At 51.9% G+C, this 19,962-nt stretch overlaps 1 protein-coding gene across 2 annotated transcripts in view; it reads left to right on the top strand.

Annotated features, from left to right (window-relative positions):
- The window catches only part of LOC140427434 (uncharacterized), an 83,657-nt gene that overhangs the window by 13,452 nt on the left and 50,243 nt on the right, over nt 1-19,962 (top strand). The gene's annotated exons all lie outside the window — the stretch shown is intronic.

The raw sequence follows: 19,962 nt of genomic DNA, 5'->3' as shown, positions 1-19,962 counted from the left end.
TACTGTGCTATGTTAATGCATTGCCTACCACCTTCTGTGGTTACTGCTGTGAAATGTAATAACATGAATTGGACAGAGAACGACCCTTCCCAGATGGCAAGGGCAGTCAGATTTTACTGGAAGGAGGGTGTAGGCCAAGAAGGAGGCTCAGTTACAAAGGTTAAGACTGAGTATGTAATGAAAAAGGATGATCTGCGACCCCAACAAGCGGCAGAAATGGTAGTTTACCAGCAGGAGCCCCAATATAGTGACTTTGGGTGGGTGGATCAGCGAAGAGGAGGATACCAAACCCACCCAAAGGGACCCTCACCCCATTTTTATGGCCCACCGAACGAATCAACAGCTCTACAACCGCAGCCCCCTCTGAGGGGCCATTGGTCTACTGGAAGACGAGGCCGGGGCAGAAATAGAGGGAGCAATGCATGTTTTAATTGCGGCCGTGTAGATCACTGGCAACAGGAATGCCCCTTTAAAAGACAGACAGTAGAAGGAGATTATTCGACCCAAAGGAGAGGGTACCCACCAAGGGGAGGACAGATGAGATACACTGACTTCTCCCAGGAAAACCCTTTCCCAACACAGGATTGACTAGCTAATTTAGCCATTAGGACTCTCCAATCCGACAGGGAACCTATTATCTCTCTGCAGATAGGAGATCAACATCACTCATTTGTAATCGACACAGGGGCAGCTATGTCTTCTGTGCAATCAACACTTAAATTACCAATATCCGACCACACGCAGCAATTATCAGGGTTCCAAGGACAGGTGTGTGAGTATCCTATTTCTGAACCTGTGACAGTCACTTACGAGAATACGTCTGCAGAGCATCAGTTTGTAGTGACTACTGGATTGGACTGTAACTTGTTGGCCCGGGATTTACTGTGTATCTTCCAGCTACAGCTAGAATGCGGAGATGAGGGGGTAACGGTTACATCATGGAGGATGAGACAACAGTGCTATATTTCTATCACCCCCCAGTGGTGGACGTTAGACGTTGAACAGTCACTGCATCACGTTACCCTGGCCTATGACAGAACTGGACGAAACAGGGAGTTGGAGGACAAATACCGGCCATTACTTGAGACCGAATGGCCAGTCAAGGTTACAGCCACAGTCATGGGAAAAGAAGGTACAGCCGATTTTGTTACAATATCACCACATTTATGGCCACAGTCAGCTTCGGTAAGCCCTCATATTACACGTCAGGTCCATGACCAGTACCATGCCAGGGATATGGGGCGAATGGTCAGGAGGGCAGTGGATCATTCAGATCCAACAGACTACGCACTTCAAGTCATGCCAGACGGCACTACCATAAAATATTTTGAGGTCCCTGAAACGATTAACACTCGACTGCAGCATCACAGGGGACATGATGTGTTGGAATATGTCAATCCACAGGTCTGGGCGGAATACCCATCACAAGTGGGAAAGACAACTGTTACACCTATCAAGGTAATGATTAAGGATCATGCAAAGCTACCTTCCATTCGGCAATACCCCCTGAAATCTCAAGCTGCTCCATCAATAGATAAATTAATTCAAGAACTGTTGAAACAGGGTATTTTGGTCCCTTGCCAATCAGAATGCAATACCCCAATACTTGCTGTGCCTAAACCAACCAAACCAGACCAGTACCGATTAGTACAGGATTTACGTTCAATTAATGCCATCGCACAGCCGTTACATGCTCTCGTCCCTAACCCTGCCCACATACTGGCTCAAATTCCAGCTCAAGCCCGGGTCTTCGCCGTAATTGACCTTCAGCATGCCTTCTTTGCCCTCCCACTTGCGACTGAAAGTCAATATTTGTTTGCCTTCACTTACAATGGACAGCAGTATACCTGGACCCGACTGCCACAGGGGTTCGTCAATTCACCTACACTCTTCTCCAGATGTCTGCAGACCCAACTCCAGGCCTTGACATTGGAGCATGGTTCCACTCTAGTGCAGTATGTAGATGACATATTGGTGGCAAGTCCTGACGAGCCCAGTAATAGGGATGATGTGATCCAATTATTGAACCACCTATCCTCGTTGGGTTATGTTGTTTCACAAGCAAAGGTCTTGGTGGCTCAGAGAAAAGTTAAGTTCTTAGGAGTTTTACTTACAGCCACAGAAAGAAGTCTCGAACCCAGTAGGATTGAACCAATATGCCAATTCCCCGCCCCTACAATAGCCAAGGAGGTTCGTCATTGGCTGGGTATGGTGAATTATTGTCGGCAGTGGATACCAAACATCGCTGTCTATGCAAAGCTGCTGACACCTTACACGAGTAAAGAGGGAAACTTTACTTTCACCACCGAGGCACTCGAGGCCTTCCGTTGCCTGAAGCAGGCCTTGCTACAAGCACCGGCCCTTGGTAGGCCCCTATACGACCAACCATTCCAGATATACTGTACTGTTCTGGAAGGATGTTCAACAGCGGTACTCACCCAGCAACATGGGGACAAGCACCGGCCCGTAGCATATTACTCTTCCAAACTCGACCCAGTGGCGTTGGGCCACCCTGTTTGCACCCAGATCTTGGCAGCGATATACAATAGTTTGCAGGCTGCTGCCAACATCACTCTCCAACAGGATATTACGGTGTATAGCTCCCACTCGGTAATCGCACTATTGGGGCAACTGCAGACTCAGCATCTTACCGCAGCTCGTCAGAATAGGTATGAGATATACCTTTTGAACAATCCACGTCTGACATTTAAATATTGTACCACTATCAATCCAGCCTGTTTTCTTCGCGGTCCCCCTGTCCATGAGGATGCGCCTGGTCACGACTGTTTAGCCTTGATTCAGGAAACTACAACAATAAGGGACGATCTGAGTGATATTCCGTTAGAACAACCTGACATGATTATGTATGTTGATGGCAGTGCATTAGTAAGCCCCACTGGCCGGAGACTGTCCGGTTATGCAATCATAGATCAGGATGGTCTGATTTTAGAAGCGGCAGCTTTCCAGACCCCTTACTCAGCACAACAAGCCGAACTTTTTGCCCTCACCCGTGCATGTATACTTGGGGGAGATCGCCGGGTAAATATCTACACTGACTCCCGATATGCTTTCGGGGTAGTTCATGACTTCGGACAACTCTGGAAGAATAGGGGATTCCTTACCTCAGCAGGCACAGAAATATCCAACCGGGGTTTAGTTAATGACCTACTGCAGGCCCTCCTTCTGCCAGCGCAGATTTCCGTTATTAAATGCGCTGCCCACACGAATGGTACAACCCCAGTTGACGTTGGTAATGAACGAGCAGATCGTGCAGCGCGCACAGCCGCACAAATTCAGCAAGTGATGGTGCCTAAAATGTTAAGTCAGACTAAACGATCTACTATAAATATATCTGCTTCTGACAAGTCAATGCCAACCATCCAAGACGTCATAAGGTTACAGGAGGACGCTCCTGAGAGTGATAAACAAATGTGGAAACGGTTAGGTTGTACATATGATTCTGTTTCCTCTTTATGGACCACGCCTGCACATCAGACTTGTATGTCTGATGTGCTGGCTTTATGGGTTATTGAATGTGTACACTTTGCAACTCATTGTGGGGCTCGAGGGACTAGTGATTTGTTGCTGGACACTTGGTGGCACCCTAAAATGCAGGGGTTGGCCCAAAGTATCAGTAATCGGTGTTTGATTTGTCAGCAATATAACACCGGAAAAGGTATCCCTTGTGGGAAGGGGCAAACCCCGTTGCCCAGTGGTCCCTTTGAGACGCTCCAAATGGATTACACTGAGTTGGAAAGGTGCCAATGTTACAAATATGTTTTGGTCATTGTGGATGTGTTCAACAGATGGGTCGAGGCGTATCCGACTATCGATAATAAAGCTGCTACTGTGGTTAAAGTCTTGATGAGGGAAATCATTCCCCGGTACGGTATACCAGCTCAGTTAAGTTCTGATAATGGGCCTCATTTTATTGGACAAATTAACAAGGAGTTTTGCTCCCAGTTGGGCATACGCCAGCAGTTACACTGTGCTTACAGACCGCAGGCGGCCGGGTTGGTTGAGAGACACAATCAGACCCTCAAAACTAAATTGGCTAAATTAAGAGCAGACAAGGGACTGACATGGCTTAAGTTGCTCCCCGTTGCCCTCTTCCAGCTGCGGGTTACACCTGCGGGACCAGCCCGGCTCTCTCCCGCCGAGATTCTTTATGGCAGGCCTCTTAGAACTCCTTGGAGCCTGCAGGTTCCCAGACGGGTTCAGTTTCATCAGATGACTGAAGAAATGACCACCTATGTTCTAGCCCTTACGCAAGTGCTCAAGGAACTCCATGGCCAAGTCCGCGCGGCTCACCAGCCATTGTCCCCAGTACCTAGCTCACTTTCAGTCCAGCCCGGTAGTTATGTCATGGTCAAAAATTGGACTAGGAAGGGGTCGGAGCCGCGATGGGACGGGCCCTTCCAAGTTCTCCTTGCCACCCCCACAGCAGTTAAAGTGGAGGGGCGAAGTGCTTGGGTCCACCTACATCACTGTAAATTGAGTCCATCTCCACTACTGTAAAAGGTCGGATACTAACCTGCCTCCCTTCTCCAGTGCTATTTTACAGGTGTGGAGCATGATGGAGTGGCTACGCATCGTCTGTCTGATATTTGGCCTCACTTCGCTTGGCGTGTTATTGGCGATGGACATGGAAAAGGGGAATATTATGTATCTGTGTAGCCCCAACCAATCTACAGGGATACATCACCTATGCAAAGGTGATGTTCTTCGCTGCCCCCATATACGAGGACATGGTATCGACTCATGGAAGGTCATCAAAGTTAAGGAGAATGCAGGAGTCATGAAGCAGTTGCACCGGTCCCGGCGATGGGAAGGGAACATTATATGGACATTGCCTTGTTTTTGGAATACATGTAAATTTGATTTTGGATGTGTTAAGAGTGGTACAATAAAGGTAAAATCAGGCTGTCAGAAGAGTGTAGGAAGAGGCTATGAGAAAGAGAAAGGGACTAGAGAGAGGACGGGGCGTATGAGAAGGGAAGTACAGCTAGAACGTAGGTTACCGGGAGATACACTTAAGTTAATTAAAGGCCAAACTGAGGAAAACCCGGGTAGTATGAATCTCTTCTACCAGATTTACCACCGTCTGTATGGCCAGGGACGGGTTGTCTGCTACCCAAACCCCGCAGCGGTGTCTAGGTTATTTTCTGTTTCACCGCTTTGGGGCACTCCCCAAACAGTGGTTCATTGTCAGCATTCCGAACCACTGCCCGATCAGGTCACTCTTCCTTACGATCCGGGTTCAGCACCACCGGCTATTTGCCTTCCCCTTCCTCGGGATAATTCCCAATCACAGTACGATAGGCTGCGACGGTGGAGGGCGTACATACCTAGCCACTTCACTCCCAATAGGGATTCCCGGTCGTACGAGAATTGCTTCAGCAGTGAAGGATATGGCTGTTTGCTGGTAGAGGTGGACACAAATATAACATGTCTGTTTCCCACCTGTACGGACAGGAGGTGCCATATCACCCAGGCGTCTGGCCAATGCGTTTGTTACAACACCACTTGCGTTCCATTGAACGCCGGCCTCCAGCTCCTCTGTGGCTGGGCGAATGTCTCTCATATCACTGTTGGGACTAGGGCTTTCCGCATTGCTGGGCGGCCGGAATGGGCATTTCAAAGTTGGATAAACTGGGCTACTGGGAGGTCCTTACGCAACCGATATGCTGATTGTGATGCTAGTCTCCACACGGAACAAGGATACTACTTTTTATTTAATGGTACAGCGACCAACGTTTTGTCACCCCCATTTCCCCGCCGAATTGCTACAGGGACTCTAGTCCCTACCACAGTCCCCTGCCCTTCGGCGTGGAACCTGCATAACCAGTTAGCACGCCGGGCAGTCTCTGCTGAATTTTGCGAGGACTGGAAAAAACCTCAGGTTCTTGCACCCAACCGGGGCCACTCAGCCGGGTGGGGCATTCTGAGCGTATTGACACTGGGAGGTGTGGGGGGTTCCTCGGCTGTCAGTGATCGGAATTATTTTATTTGCGGCCTTACCATCTTGGGAAATGAAACCTTGGGAGCCCTCGGGGCAATAACTAAGGAGTTGTCTCAGCTACGGTTGTTTGCAATGCAGAACCGGTATGCTCTTGACTATCTTCTGGCCCGTGAGGGTGGGGTATGCGCCATAGTACAGGGCAAGTGTATCATGGGAGTTCAGGACTTGACCGCTAACATCACTAAATTTATGGATCGCATACGGGATCACTTGGACGGGATGCAGGATCCTGGCTCTTGGGGTAACTGGGGATTTGGAGGATGGAAGGACTGGTTGATAAATATGGCCATGTATCTAGTGGTAGCTATCGGCTGCATCTTTGTGGGCCTGGCCATCCTTAAATGTGTGATGGGTAGAATGCGGGGTGCACTGGATCAGATCACCGCCCCAATCACCGAGAAAAAAAAATTAACTGTTAAAATCCATGAGGGTGAGGCAGATGAAGGGGGGCTAAGACAGGAATTGGAAATGCAGCGACGGATCTTTTTAGATGAGGAACCGTAGCTATGGATTGGATAGTTCGGTTATCGTGGAATGATAAAAGGAGGGAATGACGAATGTGATATAAAATAGTTACTTTAGCGATACTAGTTAATGTAATGTAGAAATAAGCCACTTTGATTCTGGCAGTTAGGGACAAAGGGGTTTGAGACCGCATGGAAAAAGCAGGAAGAGGTGTGTCTATGAGAGTGATGCTGCATTGATAGGGGCCAGAGAAAGAGATTGGAAGTGAGCCAATCAGAATAGATCAAACAGGTCAGGATTGACATAGGCTGACCTATGTCCGTCGAGTATGTGAAACTTGATACCATTTGAATTGATTTTACAGAGATCCCTTTGTCTCTTTGTTCAGTCGTTTTTCTGGAGCTTAAGAGGCTGGATGTCTCTTATGTTTCTGTAAGATGAATTAAGCTTGCAAGCTAAATAAATAACTTCTTTTTACGTGCGAATCCATCTCAACTTTTATTGAGGCCAGACTGACAGAGAAAGAAATTTGGGGATTAACACCTCCAGCGCATGATCGATAGCCTGGGGACGAAAGTGGAGGAAATAGTCCTGGAACTCGAAAAAGCTATGACGCACCAGAGCGACAGAATTGTGGCTCTGGAGGCAGAAGTGAAAAGGTTGGTGGCGTCCCAGGGTAATTTGAAGGGGAAGGTTGAGGACCAGAAGAATAGGTTCCGGCGACAGAACATTTGGATTGTGGGCTTGCCGGAAGGCATCGAGGGCAGGTACCCAACAGACTATATTACCCAGTCGGCAACCTAGTCGGGGGAAGAGAGCTTCTCTAACCCTCCAAGAACTCGACAGGGCACACAGGTCGTTCCGTTCGAAGACCAAAATTGGGGGCAGCCGAGGGCAATCATTGCAAAGCTGCACTTACACCAGGACCGGGACAGGATCCTGAGGTGGACCCGGCAGACGAAATCGAGCTCGTGGGAAGGACACAAAATCAGGGTCTACCAGGACATTGGGGCAGACCTTGCAAAGAAAAGGATCGAATTCTCCAGAGCAAAATCGACATTCTGCAAGAGTGGCGTGCGGTTCGGCATGTTGTTCCCGGCCAGACTCTGGATTATGTACCAGGGTAAAGAACATTATTTTAACACCCTGGCAGAGGCTAATGAATTTGTGAGAACCACTTCCGGTGGCAGCCATGGTGTGAGTGGTCACACATAGGACAGCTCCTGCTTCAAGGCCCAGGAAAGAGCTCTTTTTTCCCGATACTGAGTGGAATTTTGATGAAAAGGCGTAGGTGAAGGTTGGAGGAGTAGTTTCCCCCGGGAGTGGTATGTCCGCTGGTTGCCAAACCCGGCAGAAGACAGTGAGAGACCTGACCAAAGGATTATAGGAGACTTGTGCAGCAGCCAGTGTAAGGATGGCTGCGGGGGAAGGGCTGCTGCAAGGTGGAAAGCCCCAGCTGGAGTAGTTGAAGGCGTTTATTAAAGAGGAATTCTGCCAACAGAGGAAGGAAATGCGGGAGGATCGCTCTAAGGCCATCGAAGAAGCTGTGGCAGACCTGAGGAGTTTTTTTGGAATGGGTGGAGAAGTGTTTGGAGGTGCAGGGGTCGCAGATTTTGGAGATCAAAGGAGTGATCTTGGACCACAGCGATTGCGTGGTAACTCTGAATGCGGAGATGGGGCTCCTAGAGGAGGAAACGTTGAGGACAAAGTTGCAGGAGCAGGAGAATACCTCAAGAAGCCAGAACCTGCAAATAATGGGCCTGCCTGAAGGAGTGGAAGGTGTGAGTGAGGTACGTCTCGAAGATGCTGGCGGGAGTGGTGGCAGAAGGGGTGCTAGATAAGGCTCCTGAAGTGGACTGAGCACATAGGTCCCTGAGGCAGGAGCCTGGTGCTGGGGAGCCGCGTGGGCGGTGATCGTGAGACTCCACAAATCTGTGGAGAAAGAGAAGGTTTTGTATTGGGCCAGGGAGAAGTGTACCTGTGACTGGGAGGGGAATAAGGTCGGAATTTATCAGGACATCGGGGCCGAGTTGGCAAAGCGGCGGGCAGGCTTCAACAAGGCCCAAGGTGGTGCTGTACCGGCGACAGATCAGGTTCGGGGTGTTCAACCGCCGAAATTATGGGTGATGTTTGGAGGCCGGGAGTATTATTTCGAGACCCCAGAAGCAGCCGAAGACTTCATTAAGGAGCATAAGCTGGGGGAGAACTGAGCGGACAATGCTAGGGAACCGGGGTGCTGGCATTTCTTAATGGTTGGGAGCATGTTTGCAGTGGCGGTAGAGATTGGTGGATTTTTGCCCCTCCGGTTTGGAGGTGGTCGTTTTTTGGGTTTGTTGTTTACTGTTGGGATTGTAAGGGGTGAAAAGTTTATGTGGGGATGGATGTTTCCACCACCCCTCCCCCTCCTGTTTTATGGGACTGTTTCTGTTTAGTATTTGTTTGTTTGCTTTTGGGGGAAGGGGCCTGGGATTCAGGAGAAGTGTTTGTTTGGGTGGGGGAGGGTAAAGTCAGCAGGGAGCCTTCTTCCTTGAGCTGAGGAGTGGTGCCTTTGGGCAGTGGCTGTCACGCTAGCAGTGATGCTGGTGAACGGAAGTGAGGTGGTGGGGGAGAAGGCCAGGGGGGAGGGGGGAACGTTGGTGCGACGTGGCAGGGGGTGAGAAATGACATGGTCAGGGACGGAGAAGGGGGCCGTCTGGGATGGGCTCGGTATAGGGTGGAATTAAGGGGGCGGGAGATAAGTGGGGAAGATGACGGACGGTAGAGGGGATTGGAGACGTAAGTCTCCAGTAAGACTGGTAACGTGGAATGTCCGGGGACTGAATGGGCCAGTTAAAAGGTTGCAGGTGTTCACGCACATCAGGAGCTTGAAAGCGGGGGTGGTCTTTCTGCAAGAGAAGCACCTCCGTCTGAAGGACCAGGTTAGGTTAAGGAAGGGGTGGATCGGGCAGGTCTTTCACTCGGGGTTTGATTCAAAATTATGGGGAGTGCCGATTTTATGAGCAAAAAAATGGGATTTGTGAGTGCAAAGAAGGTGAGGGATCCGGGTGGAAGATATGTGATTGTGAGTGGGGTATTGGATGGGGAGCCAGTGATGTTGGTAAATGTGTATGCCCCAAATTGGGATGATGTTGGTTTTATGAGGAGGTTGCTGGCAGCGATCCTGGATTAAGCCACACACCAGTTGATCATGGGAGATTTTAATTGTGCCCTAGAGCCAAGGGTGGATAGATCGAGCCCCAGGTCGATGGGTAGGGTACGAATGGCAAGTGAGCTGGGCGGGTTTATGGAGAGGATGGGTCTGGTGGATCCATGGTGCTTTCAGAACCCAGGGGGAAGGGAGTATTCCTTCTTTTCACACGTCTATAGAGTGTATTCGAGGATTGATTACTTTGTAGTGAGTCGGGGGGGGTTATGATTGGAGTGGAGGGGGCGGGTTGGGGTGGAGGGGGCAGAATATGCGGAGATAGTTATCTCGGACCATGCTCCCCAGGTCTATAAGATGTGTTAGGGGATTGATTACTGTATAGTGAGTTGGGGGATTTTGGTTGGGGTGGAGGAGGCAGAGTATGCGGGGATGGTTATCTCGGACCATGCGCTGCACTGGCTGGAGATTCGGTTTAGACCGGGACAAGAGCACAGGCCGGGGTGGAGGTTTGATTCGGGGTTGTTGGCGGATGGAAGCTTTTGTGATAAGGTGTGGGCGGTGATTAAGGAGTATGTGGAGTTGAATCAGAATGGGGAGGTGTCGGCGGCCATTTTGTGGGAAGCACTGAAGGCAGTGGTCGGGGGGGAAATTATGTTGTTTGTGGCTCGTGTGGATAGGGAAAGGAGGGAGGAACATGACCGTCTAGTGAGTGAGATAATGGAGGTGGACAGGGAGTATCCGAGGGTGCCCACTGAGGAGGGATTGGCAAGGAGGAAAACGTTGCTAGAGAAGGTTGACATCTCGGAGGGTGGTAGGGCAACTGCGTAGGGTGCAATATGAGTATGGGGAGAAGGCGAGCCACATGCTGACGCACCAACTGCGGAGGCAGGCCGCGCCCAGGGAAATATTGCAGATACGGACTGGGGCTGGAGATGTGGTGTCCGAGCCGGGGAAGATAAACGAGGCGTTTAGGGAATACTACCAGGGACTGTATTAGGCGGACCCGGGAGGAGAGGAGGGGGACATGGGGCAGTTTCTGGTCGAGCTGGAATTTCCCCAGGTGGAGGAATCAAAGAGGCAGGTGTTGGACGAGCCCCTCGGTCTGAGGGAGGTGCTGGATTGTATCAGGGGTATGAAGTCAGGGAGGGCCCCAGGGCCAGATGGGATTCCGTCGGAATTTTGGAAGGAATTTGCGACTGACCTGGAACCACATCTGTTGGGACGTTTAATGAAGCGCTGGAGGGACTTCCGGGTGCGGCAATGATCAGTTAAATTGCACGTTTCGGCACCTCCCGTTTTAACGGACTTTTGGGCTCTTATCGGGAGCCCCAACGGCAATTTTCGAAGGCTAAACCCACTGTGAGGCGACATGGAAGGGAGTCCCCCCGGATGTGAATGGACAGAAGAGATAATAGTGGCCAGATTGCGGAGGATCCTCTGGAGCAGCGGCAAAGAAGGGAAGTGAGAAGCAAGATGGCGGCGGAGGGAGGCCAGTTGGTATGGGGCCGAGAACAGCAGGAGTTCCTCCGGCGATGTGTGGAGGAGCTCAAGAAGGAGGTGCTGGCGCCGATGCTGCAGGCGATTGAGGGGTGAAAGGAGGCGCAGAAGACCCAAGAGATGGAGCTCCGTGGAGTGAAGGCAAAAGCTGCCGAAAATGAGGACGAGATACAGGGCTTGGTGGTGAAGACGGAGACGCACGAGGCACTGCATAAGAGGTGTATGGAGAGACTAGAAGCCCTGGAAAATAGCTCGAGGAGGAAGAACTTAAGAATCTTGGGTCTTCCCGAAGGGACAGAGGGAGCGGACGTTGGGGCGTATGTGAGCACGATGCTCCATACCTTAATGGGCGCTGAGGCCCCGACGGGCCCCCTGGAAGTGGAGGGAGCGTATCGAGTCCTCGTGAGAAGACCAAAGGCAGGAGAAATACCTCGAGCAATAGTGGTGAGATTCCACTACTACAAGGACAGGGAGATGGTCCTGAGATGGGCGAAAAAGACACGGAGCAGCAGGTGGGAGAACACGGTGATCCGCGTGTATCAGGATTGGAGTGCAGAGGTGGCGAGAAGGAGGGCGAGTTTCAATCGGGCCAAGGCGGTGCTCCACAAGAGGAAAGTGAAGTTTGGAATGTTGCAGCCGGCAAGACTGTGGGTTACACACCAGGGTAAACACCACTACTTCGAGACGGCAGAAGAGGCGTGGACATTTATTGAAGAGGAGAAGTTGGACTAGAATGGAGAAAGAGTGTTTGAAATGAAGTAGTGAGGTGGTGGCAAGGGACTGTGAATCAGATGGGGGAAAATTCTCTTTCCCCTCGAAGGAGGGGTACACGAAGAAATGTGGGCGCCGGTGGGGAAGGGGAGGGGGAAGGAGAGAGGGAGCTGCGCCATCAGGGGCGGGGCCGAGAGGGAAGCGTGGGCTTTGTTCCCGCGCTATGGAAATTGTGGCGGGAAAAGGGGGCGCAGGAAGGAGGGGGCCTCACATAATGTGAGGCTAAGGATAAACGGGGAAAGCCGAGGTCAGACAGAGTTTGCTGACTTCCGGAAGCAATATGGGGGAAGCAACTAAGCTAGAGAGGGATCTAGCGGGGGGGGGGGTTAACTGGGTTGCTGCTGCTAAGGGGAGGGGGAGCTGTTACGGGATGGGATGGTCGGGACGGGAGGGTGCCGTCGGGGGGATAAGCGGGTGCGTGGGAACCGGGTGAGGAGCTGGTCTAAAAAAGGGGATGGCTAGTCGACGAGGGGGGGGGGGGGGGGTAAAGAGCCCCCCAACTCGGTTGATCACGTGGAACGTGAGAGGGTTGAATGGGCCGATTAAGAGGGCAAGGGTACTTGCGCACCTAAAGAAGCTAAAGGCAGACGTGGTCATGCTTCAGGAGACGCACCTGAAACTGGCGGATCAGGTCAGATTAAGAAAAGGATGGGTGGGACAGGTATTCCACTCGGGCTTGGATGCGAAAAAGAGAGGGGTGGCAATACTGGTGGGGAAACGGGTATTGTTTGAGGCGAAGACCATAGTGGCGGACAGTGGGGGTAGATACGTGATGGTGAGTGGCAGATTGCAAGGTGAGGCGGTGGTGCTGGTGAATGTATATGCCCCGAACTGGGATGACGCGAACTTTATGAAGCGTATGTTGGGCGCATCCCGGACCTGGAGATGAGAAAGTTGGTAATGGTGGGGGGACTTCAACACGGTGCTGGACCCAGGGCTGGACCGGTCCAGATCTAGGACCGGGAGGAGGCCGGCAGCAGCCAAGGTGCTTAAGGGCTTTATGGAGCAGATGGGAGGAGTGGATTCCTGGAGATTTACTAGGCCAAGAAGTAAAGAGTTTTCCTTCTTCTCCCATGTCCACAGAGTGTACTCCCGGATAGACTTCTTTGTCCTGGGAAGGGCGCTGATCCCGAAGGTGGCAGGAACGGATTATTCGGCTATAGCCATTTCAGATCATGCCCCACATTGGGTAGATCTGGAAGTAGGAGAGGAAAAGGAACAGCGCCCACTCTGGAGATTAGATATGGGACTGTTGGCGGACAAGAGGGTATGTGTAAGGGTGAGGGGATGTATTGAAAGGTACCTAGAGATTAATGATGACGGAGAGGTCCAGGTGGGAGTGGTCTGGGAGGCGCTGAAGGCGGTGGTTAGAGGGGAACTAATCTCCATAAGGGCCCATAAGGGAAAACAAGAGGGTAAAGAAAGGGAGAGATTGTTGAGGGAGATTTTGAGGGTGGATGGGCAATATGCAGAGGCTCCAGATGAAGGGCTATACAGGGAAAGACGGAGATTACACACGGACTTTGACTTGTTGACCACGGGTAAGGCGGAGGCACAATGGAGGAAGGCACAGGGAGTGCAGTATGAATATGGAGAGAAGGCGAGCCGGCTGCTGGCTCAACAACTTAGGAAGAGGGGGGCGGCGAGAGAGATCAGAGGGGTTAGGGACGAGGAGGGAAAGATGGAACGGGGAGCGGAGAGGGTGAACGGGGTGTTTAAGGTATTTTACGAGAGGCTGTATAAGGCTCAACCCCCGGAAGGGAAAGAGGGAATGATGCGTTTCCTAGACCAGCTGGAGTTCCCAAAGGTGGAGGAACAGGAGATGACAGGACTAGGAGCGCAGATTGAGGTGGAGGAGGTGGTAAAAGGAATTGGGAACATGCAGGCAGGGAAGGCCCCGGGACTGGATGGGTTCCCGGTGGAGTTCGAGAGGAAATACATGGACCTGCTGGCCCCACTTCTGACGAGAACTTTTAATGAGGCTAGGGAAAGGGGGACACTACCTCCGACAATGTCGGAGGTGACGATTTCGCTGATCCTGAAAAGAGACAAAGACCCACTGCAGTGCGGGTCATACAGGCCTATTTCCCTCTTGAACATAGATGCCAAGCTTTTGGCCAAGGTGATGGCGACGAGGATAGAGGACTGTGTCCCGGGGGTGGTGCATGATGATCAAACGGGGTTTGTTAAAGGGAGGCAATTGAATGCTAATATACGGAGGCTGCTGGGGGTGATGATGATGCTCCCACCGGAGGGGGAGGCAGAGATAGTGGTGGCGATGGATGCAGAGAAAACATTTGATAGAGTGGAGTGGGACTACCTGTGGGAAGTACTGAGGAGATTTGGATTTGGAGAGGGGTTCATTAGATGGGTTCAGCTCCTATACAGGGCCCCGGTGGCAAGTGTGATCACAAATAGGCAACGATCTGACCACTTACGACTATATAGGGGTACAAGACAGGGATGTCCCCTGTCCCCGTTACTGTTTGCGTTGGCAATTGAGCCACTGGCCATAGCGCTGAGGGGCTCTAGGAAGTGGAGGGGGGTACTTAGAGGGGTAGAAGAGCATCGGGTGTCATTATACGCGGATGATTTGTTGTTGTATGTCGCGGACCCAGTGGAGGGGATGTCTGAGATAATGCAGACACTCAGGGAGTTTGGAGAATTTTCAGGATATAAATTGAATATGGGGAAGAGTGAACTGTTTGTGATGCACCCCGGGGAACAGGGCAGGGGAATAGATGATTTACCGTTGAGGAGGGTAACAAGGGATTTCCGGTATTTAGGGATCCAGGTGGCCAGGAACTGGGGAACCTTGCATAAGCTTAACTTGGCACGACTGGTAGAGCAAATGGAAGAGGACTTTAGGAGGTGGGACATGGCGCCCCTGTCATTTGCGGGCAGGGTGCAGGCGGTTAAAATGGTGGTCCTTCCGAGGTTTCTTTTTGTGTTCCAGTGCCTCCCTGTACTGATTACAAAGGCCTTTTTTAAGAAGGTGGACAAGAGTATTATGAGCTTTGTGTGGGCTGGAAAGACCCCAAGAGTAAAGAGGGGGTTCCTGCACCGCAGTAGGGACAGAGGGGGACTGGCACTGCCGAGTCTAAGTGATTATTATTGGGCAGCCAACGTGTCAATGATATGTAAGTGGATGAGGGAAGGGGAAGGAGCGGCGTGGAAAAGACTGGAGATGGCGTCCTGTAGGGAACTAGCCGAAAAGCACTGGCGACGGCGCCTTTACCGTTCTCCCCGAAAAAATACACCACAAACCCAGTGGTGGTGGCAACTCTGAAAATTTGGGGGCAGTGGAGACGACATAAGGGAGTGACGGGTGCCTCAGTGTGGTCCCCGATAAGGAACAACCATAGGTTCGTCCCGGGAAAGATAAATGGGGGATTTAAATCTTGGCAGCGAGCAGGAATTGCGAAATTGAAGGACTTGTTCTTAGATGGGACGTTCGCGAGTCTGGGAGCACTGACAGAAAAATATGGGTTGCCACCTGGGAATGCATTTCGCTATATGCAAGTGAGGGCATTTGTGAGGCAACAGGTGAGGGAATTTCCGCAGCTCCTGGCGCAAGAGATCCAGGACAGAGTGATTTCGGGGGCATGGGTGGGTGATGGTAAGGTGTCATATATATATAGGGAAATGAGAGACGAGGGGGAGACGATGGTCGAGGAGCTGAAGGGAAAATGGGAGGAGGAGCTGGGGGAAGAGATTGAGGAGGGGCTGTGGGCAGATGCCCTAAGTAGGGTAAACTCTTCGTCCTCGTGTGCCAGGCTCAGCCTGATACAATTCAAGGTTCTACACAGGGCGCATATGACTGGAGCAAGGCTGAGTAGATTTTTTGGAGTGGAGTATAGGTGCGGGAGATGTGCGGGAAGCCCGGCGAACCACACCCACATGTTTTGGTCATGTCCGGTATTGCATGGGTTCTGGGTGGGTGTGGCAAAAGTGATTTCAAAGGTGGTGGGGGTCCGGGTCGAACCAGGCTGGGGGTTGGCTATATTTGGGGTTGCAATTGAGCCGGGAGTGCAGGAGGCGAGAGAGGCCGATGTTTTGGCCTTTGCGTCCCTAGTAGCCCGGCGAAGGATTCTACTTATGTGGAAAGAAGCTAAACCCCCGGGCGTGGAGGCCTGGATAAACGACTTGGCAGGGTTCATAAAACTGGAGCGGATAAAGTACGCACTAAGAGGTTCGGCTCAAGGGTTCACCAGGCGGTGGCAACCGTTCCTCGACTATCTCGCAGAGCGATAAGGGAAAATAGGAAAGGTAGCAGCAGCAACCCAGGGGGGAGGGGGGGGGGGGGGCGGGGGGGAGGACTCATTTGGGTCCTCAGAGGTTTTATGTGTGTGTTTATATATTAGTTATTTATATTAGATTTTACGAAGTTACTATTTTAGTTACTATTTCTGTTGTTTCTTATTTTGTTGTTGGCAGTTGCCGTTAGTTAGTATATTTATTTTAAAAAACGATCAATGTATATATTATTACAAAGTTGTAAAATGGGAAAATTTTGTTTTTGTTTGATCGAAAAACTTTAATAAAATATAAAGTAAAAAAAAAATGAAGCGCTGGAGAAGGGGAGCTGCCGGAGAAGATGATGCAGGCAGTAATCACGCTAATCACGGAAATGGGGAAGGACCCGGTGGAATGTGGGTCGTATTGGCCCATATCACTGTTGACCACAATGTGAAAGTATTGGCTAAGTTGTTGGCAAAGAAGATGGTGGATTGTGTCCCGGGGGTAGTTGCAGAAGATCAAACAGGCTTTGTGAAGGGCAGACAGCTCGTGAGTAATATAAGACGGGGAGGTCGTTTCCACTGGCGGGTGAAAGTAGAACAAGGGGGCATAGCCTCAAAATAAGGGGAAATAGATTTAGGACTGAGTTTAGGAAGAACTTCTTCACCCAAAGGATTGTGAATCGATGTAATTCTGCCCAGTGAAGCAGTTGAGGCTCCTTCATTAAATACTTTCACGATAAAGATAGATATTTTATTGAAGAATAAAGGAATGGTTATGGTGTTCGGGCGGGAAAGTGGAGCTGAGTCCACAAAAGATCAGCCATGATCTCATTGAATTGCGGAGCAGACTCGAAGGGCCAGATGGCCTACTCCTGTTCCTAGTTCGTATGTTCTTATTAAGGCGGCTGTTGAACGTAGTGACGAATCCGTCAGGGGCTCTGGTACGGGAGATGGTGGTGGCCATTGATGCAGAGAAGGCATTTGAAGGGGTGGAGTGGCGGAACATGTTCGAGGTTTTGGGAAGGTTTGGGTTTAGGGCCGAGATTTGTGGCATGGGTGCGGTTGCTGTATGTGGCATCAAAGGCGAGTGTGAGGACGAATAATATGAGTTCGTAAGATGGCAGGGGTGTCGCTGTCGCTGTTATCGTTTGCGCTGGCCATAGAGCCGTTCGCGATGGCTCTCGGGGTCGGCGGAGTGGCAGGGGATTATGAGGGGACCGAGGGAGCATCGGGTGTCGCTTTATGCCGATGACCTGTTGCTGTATGTTTCTGATCCGCTGGAGAGTATGGGAAGGATTATGGGCCTGCTGGGAAGGTTTAGAGGGTTCTCAGGGTATAAACTGAAAGTAGGAAAAAGCGAGTTTTCCCGGTGAATGAGCTGGGATGGCGGGCATATTTAGGGGGGATGCCATTTACGCTAGTGAGGGATAGGTTTAGGTATTTGGGGATTTAAGTAGCGAGGGAATGGATAGGGCTCCATAAGTGGAACTTAACAAAGCTGATGGAGGAAGCCAGGGAGCATCTTAAGAGGTGGGATACACTGCAGTTGGCGTTGGCAGGGAGGGTCCAAGTGGTGAAAATGAATATTCTGCCCAGGTTCTTGTTTATTTTTCAAGCTCTCCCGATTTTTATACCAAAGGCCTTTTTTCGGAAATTGGAAACAATCATTTCGGACTTTATATGGGTGGGGAAGGTGCCGAGGGTCGGAAGGACCCTGCTACAGAGACAGAGGCAGCAGGGGGGCTGATGTTGCCGAATGTGGTTCATTATTATTGGGCGGCGAATATGGATAAGGTGCGGCGATGGTGGGAAGAAGAAGGGTTGGAGTGGGTTAGGATTGAGGAGGAACCTTGTAAGGGGTCTTGTTTGAGGGCTAAGGTGACGGCAGCATAGGCAATGGCTCCGAGTCGGTATTCAGGGAGCCCGGTGGTGCAGTCCACGGTGCTGATATGGGCCGGGATTCTCCCGCAATTGGCGGGACAGCCTGACACTGGCGCCAAGAGCGGCACAAACCACTCCGGCGTCGGGCCACCCGAAAGTTGCCCCGGGGGCTAGGCTGGCGCCGGCAGGGTTGGGGTCGCGCCAACCGCTGGCGTGGTTGCGCACATGCGCAGAACCGCCGGCGTGTTCCTGCGCATGCGCAGGGGGGTTCTTCTCCGCGCCGGCCATGCGGCGCCTTACAGAGGCCAGCGCGGAGGGAAAGAGTGCCCCCACGGCACACGCCTGTCCGCTGATCAGTGGGCCCAGATCGTGGGCCAGGCCACCGTGGGGGCCCCCCCGGGGTCGGATCCCCCCTGCCCCCCCCCCGAGGACTCCGCTAGCCGCCCTCCAAGCCAGGTCCCGCCGGGATGGACCATGTCCATTTCAGGCCGGCGGGACTGGCCAGGAACTCTCAGCCCATAGGGGCCCGGAGAATTGCTGGAGGGGGCCGCTGCCAACGGCCCCCGACCGGCGCGGCGTAAACCCCGCACCCGCCCGAAAACCGGCGCCGGAGAATACGGCAGCCGGCGGCGGGGCGGGATTCACGCCGCCCCCCAGGGATTCTCCGACCCGGCGGGGGGTTCGAGAATCCCGTCCATTGAATCAGTTGAGGAGGCATTTTAGGGTGGAAGGGATGTTGGTGTTAACGCCGCTGTGCGAGAATCATAGGTTTGAGCGGCGGGATGGATAGTGTATACAGGAGGTGGAGCAAAATGGGGCTGGTCAAGGTGAGGAATTTGTATCTGGAGAAGCTGAGCGAGAGGGTAGAGCTGACAAAGGGGATTGAGTTCAGGATCTTCAGGTTAGGGACTTTGCACGAAAAGTCTGGACGAGGTTCCTGGGATACACCCTGATGGTGCGACTGCTGCTTCCAGATATGGAAGGGGAGGGAAGAATTGGGGATATATACAAGTGGCTGGGGGGGGGGGGGGGGGTGGCGGGGGGCAGGGAGGTGAACAGGTGGTGAAGATCGAGGAGAAATGGGTCGCGGAATTGGAAGGGGAGATCAATTGGGGAGTGAGGCACTGCGTAGGGTAAACGCGACTTCCTCCTGTACAAGGATGAGTCTGATGTGGGGTGCGAAGACATATTTACAGGACTACGTACATGAGAACGAAGCTATTTACATGGGAAGGTGCCTGGTGCAGAGAAGCAGTATGCAACAACAATAACGAGATGAACACTAGATACAAACCAGGTAAACGATGAAACAAAGCAACAAAACAATTCAGAAAGTCTCTCAGTCCGCAAAGTTCATAAATAAAGTCTCTGAGGTGGGCGACAAATTCTGGTTGACCGCCTCAAGGGTGGGTCGAGAGCCGCTGTTTCAGGAGCGGGCTAGACTGTGTCAGAGTCAGGGGGATGCAAAGTGACAGGGATTTCTGCATAGTCCGTGGCAGGGTCAACAGGAGGGCGAGACGACAGTGGATGATCACGTAGCGAGCGTGGAACGAGACGAAGGGTGCATCGATTGCGGCGCTGAATGGAGCCATCCAGTAGACAAACCAGGATCGAGCAGGAGACCACCTGCCGAAGGACAACAGCGGTTGCAGACCAACCACCATCCGGAAGATGGATGCGGACGTTGTCATCTGGAACCAGCGCAGGGAGATCAGCTGCACGGGAGTCATGAGCCGCCTTGTACTGTGCACGAGACAGCTGCATCCGGCGAAGGACCGGAACGTGGTCGAGGTCCGGGACATGAATGGACGGAACCATCGTCCTCAGGGTACGACCCATGAGCAACTGGGCTGGCGACAGGCCAGTGGACAGTGGGGCGGAGCAAAACGCCAGCAAGGCGAGGTAGAAATCGGACCCAGCATCGGCAGCCTTGCAGAGGA

Source organism: Scyliorhinus torazame, chromosome 7, assembly GCF_047496885.1.
Source record: "Scyliorhinus torazame isolate Kashiwa2021f chromosome 7, sScyTor2.1, whole genome shotgun sequence".
Classification (NCBI taxonomy): domain Eukaryota; kingdom Metazoa; phylum Chordata; class Chondrichthyes; order Carcharhiniformes; family Scyliorhinidae; genus Scyliorhinus; species Scyliorhinus torazame.
The sequence above is the reverse complement of the archived record's forward strand: the minus strand, read 5'-3'. Positions and strand labels throughout refer to the sequence as shown.